At 45.3% G+C, this 8,423-nt stretch overlaps 1 pseudogene; it reads left to right on the forward strand.

Annotated features, from left to right (window-relative positions):
* Window positions 1-8,253: 8,253 nt before the first annotated feature.
* LOC141224349 (18S ribosomal RNA) overlaps window positions 8,254-8,423 on the forward strand; it is a 1,868-nt pseudogene continuing 1,698 nt past the window's right edge.

An 8,423-nucleotide genomic window follows, 5' to 3' on the forward strand; every position in this document is an offset into this window, starting at 1 on the left:
CTATGGCAGCTGGAGGTCACATGACCGCCTCCAGCTCTGCCATATATGGTGTCCTGTCTGGCTCAGCCTGCAAGCTGAGCCAGAGAGGAGACTGACTGAAACAGTCAGTGAAGATCTCATGTAATGTAATACATGTCTATTACATTACATGAGATCAGTGATCAGAAAAATAAAAATTAATGTCCCATACAGGGACTAAGTAAAAATGTAAAAAAAAAGTAAAAAAAAAGTTTTAAAACTATTAAAAAAAAATCACAAAATAAATAAAAATAAATAAATAAAATATTAAACCAATAAATCCATATATTTTTACAAAACCAAAAAAAGTACACATATTTGGTATCGCCGCGTCCGAAACAACCCGAGCTATAAAACTGTCACACTAATTAACTCCTTCTGTGCATACCGTAATAAAAATAAATAAAAAAACGGAGCAAAAAAATATGCTTTTTCATCATATCGCCAAACAAAAAGTGGAAAAAAATGCGATCAAAAAGCAGAATAGAAATAAAAATGGTACCACTGAAAACGTCATAAAAAAAAGCCGCCATACAGCTCCATCAGACGAAAAATAAAAAAGTTATAGCGCTCAGAATAAAGCAATGCAAAAAAATTTTTTTTTTTCTATAAAATTGTTTTATTGTGTAAAAGTGCCAAAACATTAAAAAAAATACAGTAAGTGTAGTATCGCTGTAAACGTACTGACCCGAAGAATAACGCTGCCTGATCACTTTTACCACACGCAGAACGGCATAGAAAAAAACTCAAAAAACAATTCCTGAAGTGTTTGTTTTTGTTAATTTTACCTCCCAAAAAACAGAATAGAAAGCGATCAAAAAATGTCACGTACCCAAAAATGGTACCAATAAAAATGTCAACTCGTCCCGCAAAAAACAAGCCGTCACATGACTCTGTCGGCCGAAATCTGGAAAAATTATAGCTCTCAAAATATGGTGATGCAAAAACTAGATTTTGCAAAAAAAGCGTATTTTAGTGTGTGACAGCTGTCAGTCATAAAAACCCGATATAAATCTGGTATCTCTGTAATCGCACCGACCCGAAGAATAAAGTAATCTAATCAGTTATATCACACTAGGAACGGCGTAAAAAATAAATTAAACCAATTCTTCACCTGCTACTGATTTGTTTATTATGTCTCCCAAAGATCCCAGTAAGGCTCTGCTCATATTTATCCTGTGCTCTGCGCTGAGCACTTACACCAGAGTTTCCGTGTAAATCTCTGAAATACGTGATTCAGCCGGAACCCATGATGGAAGATTCCCTGTAATGAGGCAGATATAGGCACTGTGGACGCCGTCTAGCCTGGGATCCCACGGTGTCATTTGTTTTAGGCATGCATAAAAGTGCGGTTAGCCACAGTTTTGTGCACTTCTGAAAAAAAGGACACCGCTAAACAGAGGCCAGACGGAGTAGAGAGTAACTCTGCTGCCTCATTATAGTGAATGGATCCTGCAGGGGTTTCATCTGAATTACATCACTTGGAAATTTAGATGGAAACCCCGATGTAAGTGCTCAGCCTAGAGCGCCGGATAAATGTTACGTAAAATGTTCCCAATAAAAGCTTCAACTCAGTCCTCAAAAAAAGCTAGTCCCCACTCAGGTCCGTCATCTGTTAAAAATATAAGGGACTTCCAAGTTACTGGTAGCAGAAAGGCTCTGGAAAAGCAAAATGACCCTTGCCCCCCAAAAGAAATTCAGAAAATTTTGTGCTCCCAAATCCAAATGCCTATTCTACAATAATTTGTTCTCCAATTGTCAAATAGCACTCCGTACCCCCCAGATCTCACCGTATGGCTAAGTGGTACGATACAGCCACATATGGGGTATTGCCACTTTTAGAAGAAATTGTGTGACACATTTCGGCACCATTTTTACCCATTGCCCTGTGTGAAAATGTAAAATCTGAGGGTAAAACATTTTTTTGTGGTAAAAATATAATTATGCTTTTTTCACTGCCCAATGGTATAAATTTAAAAATTAAAAAATACTCACTACTTCCCTAGATGAATTCCTTGAGAGGTGTAGTTTACAAAATGGGGTCACTTGTGGGGGTTTCTGCTGTTTTGACATGTCAGCGACTCTTCAAATGTGACATGGTGTCTGCTGCCTATCCCAGCCAACATAGCGCTCCTTTCTCTTCCGAACCCTGCAGTACACCAAAGCAGTGGTTTTCCCCCACATATGGGGTATCGGCGTACTCAGGAGAAATTGTACAACAAATTTCATGGTGCAATTTATCCTGTTACCCTTATGATAATGCAAAATTAGGGAATGAAAAACATTTTTTATGGGAAAAATGTGAAAATTTTATTTTTACGGCTCAATATTATAAACTTCTGTGAAGCAGCTGGGGGTGCAAGGTGCTCACCACACATCTAGATAAGTTCCCTAAGGGGTCTAGTTTCCAAAATGGTGGCACTTGTGGGGGGTTTCCACTGTTTAGGCACATTAGGGGCTCCCCAAATGTGACATGGCGTCCGCTAATTATTCAAACAAATTTTACATTCAAAAAGTCAAATGGCGCTCCTTCCCTTTCAAACCCTGCCATGTGCCCAAACAGTAATTTGCCTCCACATATGGGGTATCGGCGTGTTCAGGAGAAATTGCACAACAAATTTCATGGTGCAACTTATCCTGTTACCCTTATGATAATACAAAATTAGGGAATGAAAAACATTTTTTGAGGGAAAAATGTGAAAATTTTATTTTTACGGCTCAATATTATAAACTTCTGTGAAGCAGCTGGGGGTGCAAGGTGCTCACCTCACATCTAGATAAGTTCCCTAAGGGGTCTAGTTTCCAAAATGGTGGCACTTGTGGGGGGTTTCCACTGTTTAGGCACATTAGGGGTTCCCCAAATGCGACATGGCGTCTGCTAATTATTCAAACAAATTTTACATTCAAAAAGTCAAATGGCGCTCCTTCCCTTTCAAACCCTACCATGCGCCCAAACAGTAATTTGCCTCCACATATGGGGTATCAGCGTGTTCAGGAGAAATTGCACAACAAATTTCATGGTGCAATTTATCCTATTACCCTTATGATAATGCAAAATTAAGGGATGAAAAACAGTTTTGTGGGAAAAATGTGAAAATTTTATTTTTACAGCTCAATATTATAAACTTCTGTGAAGCACCTTGGGGTTCAAGGTGCTCACCACACATCTAGATAAGTTCCCTAAGGGGTCTAGTTTCCAAAATGGTGTCACTTGTGGGGGTTTAGGTACATCAGGAGCTCTCCAAACGCAACATGGCGTCTGCTAATTATTCAGACAAATTTTACATTCAAAAAGTCTAATGGCGCTCCTTCCCTTCCGAACCCTGCAGTGCGCCCAAACAGTGATTTTCCCTCACATATGGGGTATCAGCACGCTCAAGAGAAATTGCACAAAAAAATTTGGGGTCCATTTTTTTCCTGTTACCCCTGTGAATATAAAAAAAATTGGGTCTAAAGTAACATTTTTGTGAAAAAAGTTAAATGTTAATTTTTTTCTTCCACATTCCAAAAATTCCTGTGAAGCATCTGAAGGGTTAATAAAGTTCTTGAATGTGGTTTTGAGCACCTTGAGGGGTGCAGTTTTTAGAATGTTGTTACTTTTGGGTATTTTCTGTCATAAAGACCCCTCAAAGTGACTTCAAATATGATGTGGTCCCTAAAATAATGTTTTTGTAAATTTTGTTGGAAAAATGAGAAATCGCTGGTCAACTTTTAACCCTTATAGCTCCCTAACAAAAAAAAATTTTGGTTCCAAAATTGTGCTGATGTAAAGTAGACATGTGGGAAATGTTATTTATTAACTATTTTGTGTGACATATCTCTCTGATTTAAGGGCATGAAAATTCAAAGTTTGAAAATTTCAAAATTTTCGCCAAATTTCCGATTTTTTCACAAATAAACACAAGTGATATCGAAGAAATTTTACCACTATCATGAAGTACAATATGTCATGAAAAAAACAATCTCAGAGTCAGGGGAATACATTGAAGCGTTCCAGAGTAATTACTTCATAAACTGGCAGTGGTCAGAATTGAAAAAATTGGCCTGGTCACGAAGGCAAAAACAGGCTCTGGTGCGAAGTGGTTAATAGTGCTGCGGTGTACAGAAACAGTTCCAGAATTTTGGGCTGAGGCCCTCCAGTCTTCCTCTATAGAGAGGGGAAATATGTGTGAAGGTACCCCAGGAGGGCTCCAAATGTGTGGGTAAAATATATATCCCTCGGGGGGGGAAATTGAAAAAAAGTTTAAAAAAATTTTTTTTGTGGACTTAGAAAATTTTCACACATGTGTCAGACTTCCAGAGAGGGGAGCATGTCAGTGCGCGCATCCGATTTCAGTTCCAGAGCGATTCATCCGATGAGTCCTTCATACTTAGTCGTTTTTGCAAAATTTTTGAAAATTTCACTTTTCTGTGAAAATCTCCGCTAAATGAGGTTATACTATGTTAGAGGCCATCCCAGGAGGGCTCCAAATGTGTGGGTAAAATATATATCCCACAGGGGGAAAATTGAAAAAAAGTCGAAAAAAAATTTTTTTTTGAGGACTTAGAAAATTTGCACACGTGTCAGATTTCCAGAGAGGGGAGCATGTCAGTGCGCGCATCTGATTTCAGTTCCAGAGCGATTCATCCGATGAGTCCTTCATACTTAGTCGTTTTTGGCAAAATTTCTGACTTTTTGAAAATTTCACCTTTTTGTGAAAACTTCCACAAAATGAGGTTATACTATGTTAGAAGGCATCCCAGGAGAGCTCCAAATGTGTGGGTAAAATATGTATCCCACAGGGGGAAAATTGAAAAAAAAGTTGTAAAAAATTTTTTTTGTGGACTTAGAAAATTTTCACACATGTGTCAGACTTCCAGAGAGGGGAGCATGTCAGTGCGCGCATCCGATTTCAGTTCCAGAGCGATTCATCCGATGAGTCCTTCATACTTAGTCGTTTTTGTCAAAATTTTTGACTTTTTGAAAATTTCACTTTTTTGTGAAAACTTCCACAAAATGAGGTTATACTATGTTAGAAGGCATCCCAGGAGAGCTCCAAATGTGTGGGTAAAATATATATCCCACAGGGGGAAAATTGAAAAAAAGTTGAAAAAAATTTTTTTTGTGGACTTAGAAAATTTTCACACATGTGTCAGACTTCCAGAGAGGGGAGCATGTGAGTAAGCGCATCCGATTTCAGTTCCAGAGCGATTCGCGCAATGAGTCCTTCATACTTAGTCGTTTTTGGCAAAATTTCTGACTTTTTGCAAATTTCACTTTTTTGTGAAAACTTCCACAAAATGAGGTTATACTATGTTAGAGGGCATCCCAGGAGGGCTCCAAATGTGTGGGTAAAATATATATCCCACGTGGGGAAAATTGAAAAAAAGTTGAAAAAATTTTTTTTTGTTGACTTAGAAAATTTTCACACATGTGTCAGACTTCCAGAGAGGCGAGCATGTAAGTAAGCGCATCCGATTTCAGTTCCAGAGCGATTCATCCGATGAGTCCTTCATACTTAGTAGTTTTTGCAAAATTTTGGACTTTTTTGAAAATTTCTCTTTTTTGTGAAAACTTCCACAAAATGAGGTTATACTATGTTAGAGGGCATCCCAGGAGAGCTCCAAATGTGTGGGTAAAATATATATCCCACAGGGGGAAAATTGAAAAAAAGTTGTAAAAAAAATTTTTTGTGGACTTAGAAAATTTTCACACATTTGTCAGACTTCCAGAGAGGGGAGCATGTCAGTGCGCGCATCCGATTTCAGTTGCAGAGCGATTCATCCGATGAGTCCTTCATACTTAGTCGTTTTTGTCAAAATTTCTGACTTTTTGAAAATTTCACAATTTTGTGAAAACTTCCACAAAATGAGGTTATAATATGTTAGAGGGCATCCCAGGAGAGCTCCAAATGTGTGGGTAAAATATATATCCCACAGGGGGAAAATTGAAAAAAAGTTGAAAAAAATTTTTTTGTGGACTTAGAAAATTTTTCAACTTGTGTCAGACTTCCAGAGAGGGGAAAATGTGAGTGAGCGCATCCGATTTCAGTTCCAGAGCGATTCGCCCGATGAGTCCTTCATACTTAGTCGTTTTCAGAAGTCACAATTTTGACTTCCAGGACCCGCAAAACGTTAGTAAATTGAGCCCGCTCCCCAGTTCCAAGCGTTTTGAGGTGTCCCTGGTTGCAGTAATGCAGCCTGCCCACTAGATGTCGCAAAAGAGACAAAAAGTGAAAAAGAACCAGAATGAGGAAATTCCAGGGAGCCGAATCCGCCTGACAGTTCCAGGCGATCGGGTACTTTTTGGAATGCGTCCCTAAAGTGGGTATAGGGTGACACTCCATACAAAGACCCAGTTTTGCACACCACCGGCAGAATATATGAGAGAGAGGTACCTCTCAGCCCCGACACATTTTGACTCATTTAAGCAGGTTTTCACCTCCGTAGGCCCGGGTACGCGTTTTGGCTATGAGTCCCTGTTCGGCTGGAGGTCTGCACCTTGGCTGAACCCAGGCTTCCGCAGCTGCGTGGGGGGACTTTTGCCGGTCGCCTATCCCAAGTCAGAGAGGTGTTCCTGGGTTGAAGTGAGCCTGGCCAGACCCCCCCCACGGGCCCTGGTTCTCCACATGGGGGCGCCGTCAAGGCTAAAATCTGGATTTTTAGGCCCGGGAGAGGCTCCATGAGGGCGGATGCTTTTGTGGCTTTGACCCCAGTTCCACATCCAGTACCCCCTCTGCAAGGGCGCCTGTACCCGAGTCTCGCTTCCAGGACTCTTGGGCACGTATTTCCCGACGACAGGTGTTAGCAGCCTCCGTACTTGGGCAAGTCCCTCCACGCACCCCTGCTCTTCCTCCGATCGATCTGGCGCAGCGCTCCCGGGTGGGGAGGTGGCGCCGCTCGCTCGGCCCGGGCTTTGGAGCTCGCGCTGGCTTAAGGTGAGCGGTCCCCTTCCTCCTCTACCCCCGGGCTTTCGACACCTATCTTTGGGCGCGCACGCCGGCCTCGCCTCCCGTCCGCGGAGGTGGCCGAGCCGTGGGGAGATTGGCCCGACCCGAGCGAAGGCAGCGGTCCGACGACCCGCACGGGCGAACGGCGTGGCGCCCACCCACCCAGGCGTGGGGGCCGTCGTCCGAATCGCTTCCTGTGCGGGGAAGCACACCGATCTTCTCCGAGGGCGGCCCTTTTCTTCCAGATGCGTAACCGGCCAGCGGAGGCCCGCGCCGCCCCTCGCGTCCGACAGGGCGGCCTCCGCGGCGGTGGCGACAGCGGCGGCGGTGGGTGGCGTCTCCGCGCCACTGCCGAGCTTCGCGATTTCCAGTCTTTTCCCGGGCCCCTACGTCAGTGGGGAGGACGACAGATGTGTGGAGGCAGGCGAAGGGGGTTCTCACCGTGTGGTGTGCCCCAGCCCGACCGTCACCTTTCCCCTTCGACCCTCATCCTCCCTGGCGGCTCGGCAGGGAGAAGGAGAGAGAGAGCGAGCGCGGAAACCCCAGAGCCAAGGGGTTAGATGGAGAACGGGAGAAGGAACGAGGGCCAAGAGGTAGGGAGTACGGTGAAAGGCCGACCTGGGGTTCCCCATGCGCTCCCGCCCCCGGGCGGGGAGCAGCCCTGGGAGGAAAAGCCGCTCGGGCATCCCTTTGAGGTTACGGGCGCGAGCGGGAAGAGGGACTACTCTGGAAGGCGACGCCGACACGGCCTGGCCGACGACCACCCACGCGACCTCCGCGTCGTCGGGTTAGTGCCGGAGCCGCGGCGGACCCTGACGGCCAGCCCCCCTCTCCCAATCCTCGTGCCTGTCCGCCGGTGGGTCGAGGACCCCCCGCGGCGGAGGCAGGTCTAAGCCAGACGGTGGCGCCACATAGGCCCACCCCCGCACGCCATCTCCCCGAGCGACCCTGTGTGTTGCCTTGGGTGCGGTTGGTGAGACGGGGGCGGCCGTGGCGTCCTCCGGAGGCCAGTCACCTCGCCCTCCCCGTGCAAGGGGTGTTTTCCAGACGCCTGCCGCTTCGGGACCACGCACCGCACAGCGAGCCGCTCCTCCCGCACATGTCCCCGGTGCTGCGAGGGCTCCGTTCCCCGCCCCCCCCAGGGAAGCCCCATGCCATCCCGCATCCTCTCCGGACGCCGCACGCCCTGCCTATACCCGTTCCGTCCGGGCGCCCTGCCGCCGCGGGGCTCTTCCGCCGCCCCCCCTCTCTTCCCGCAGGCCTCTCCTCTCCCGAACCTCGACGCGGTCCAGTCGTGTTGGGGGGCTACCTGGTTGATCCTGCCAGTAGCATATGCTTGTCTCAAAGATTAAGCCATGCACGTGTAAGTACACACGGACGGTACAGTGAAACTGCGAATGGCTCATTAAATCAGTTATGGTTCCTTTGATCGCTCCAAACCGTTGACTCGGACAACTGTGATAATTCTAGAGCTAA

Source organism: Phyllobates terribilis, unplaced genomic scaffold (assembly GCF_046119375.1).
Source record: "Phyllobates terribilis strain yellow unplaced genomic scaffold, ASM4611937v1 Scaffold_392__1_contigs__length_1777392, whole genome shotgun sequence".
Lineage (NCBI taxonomy): Eukaryota > Metazoa > Chordata > Amphibia > Anura > Dendrobatidae > Phyllobates > Phyllobates terribilis.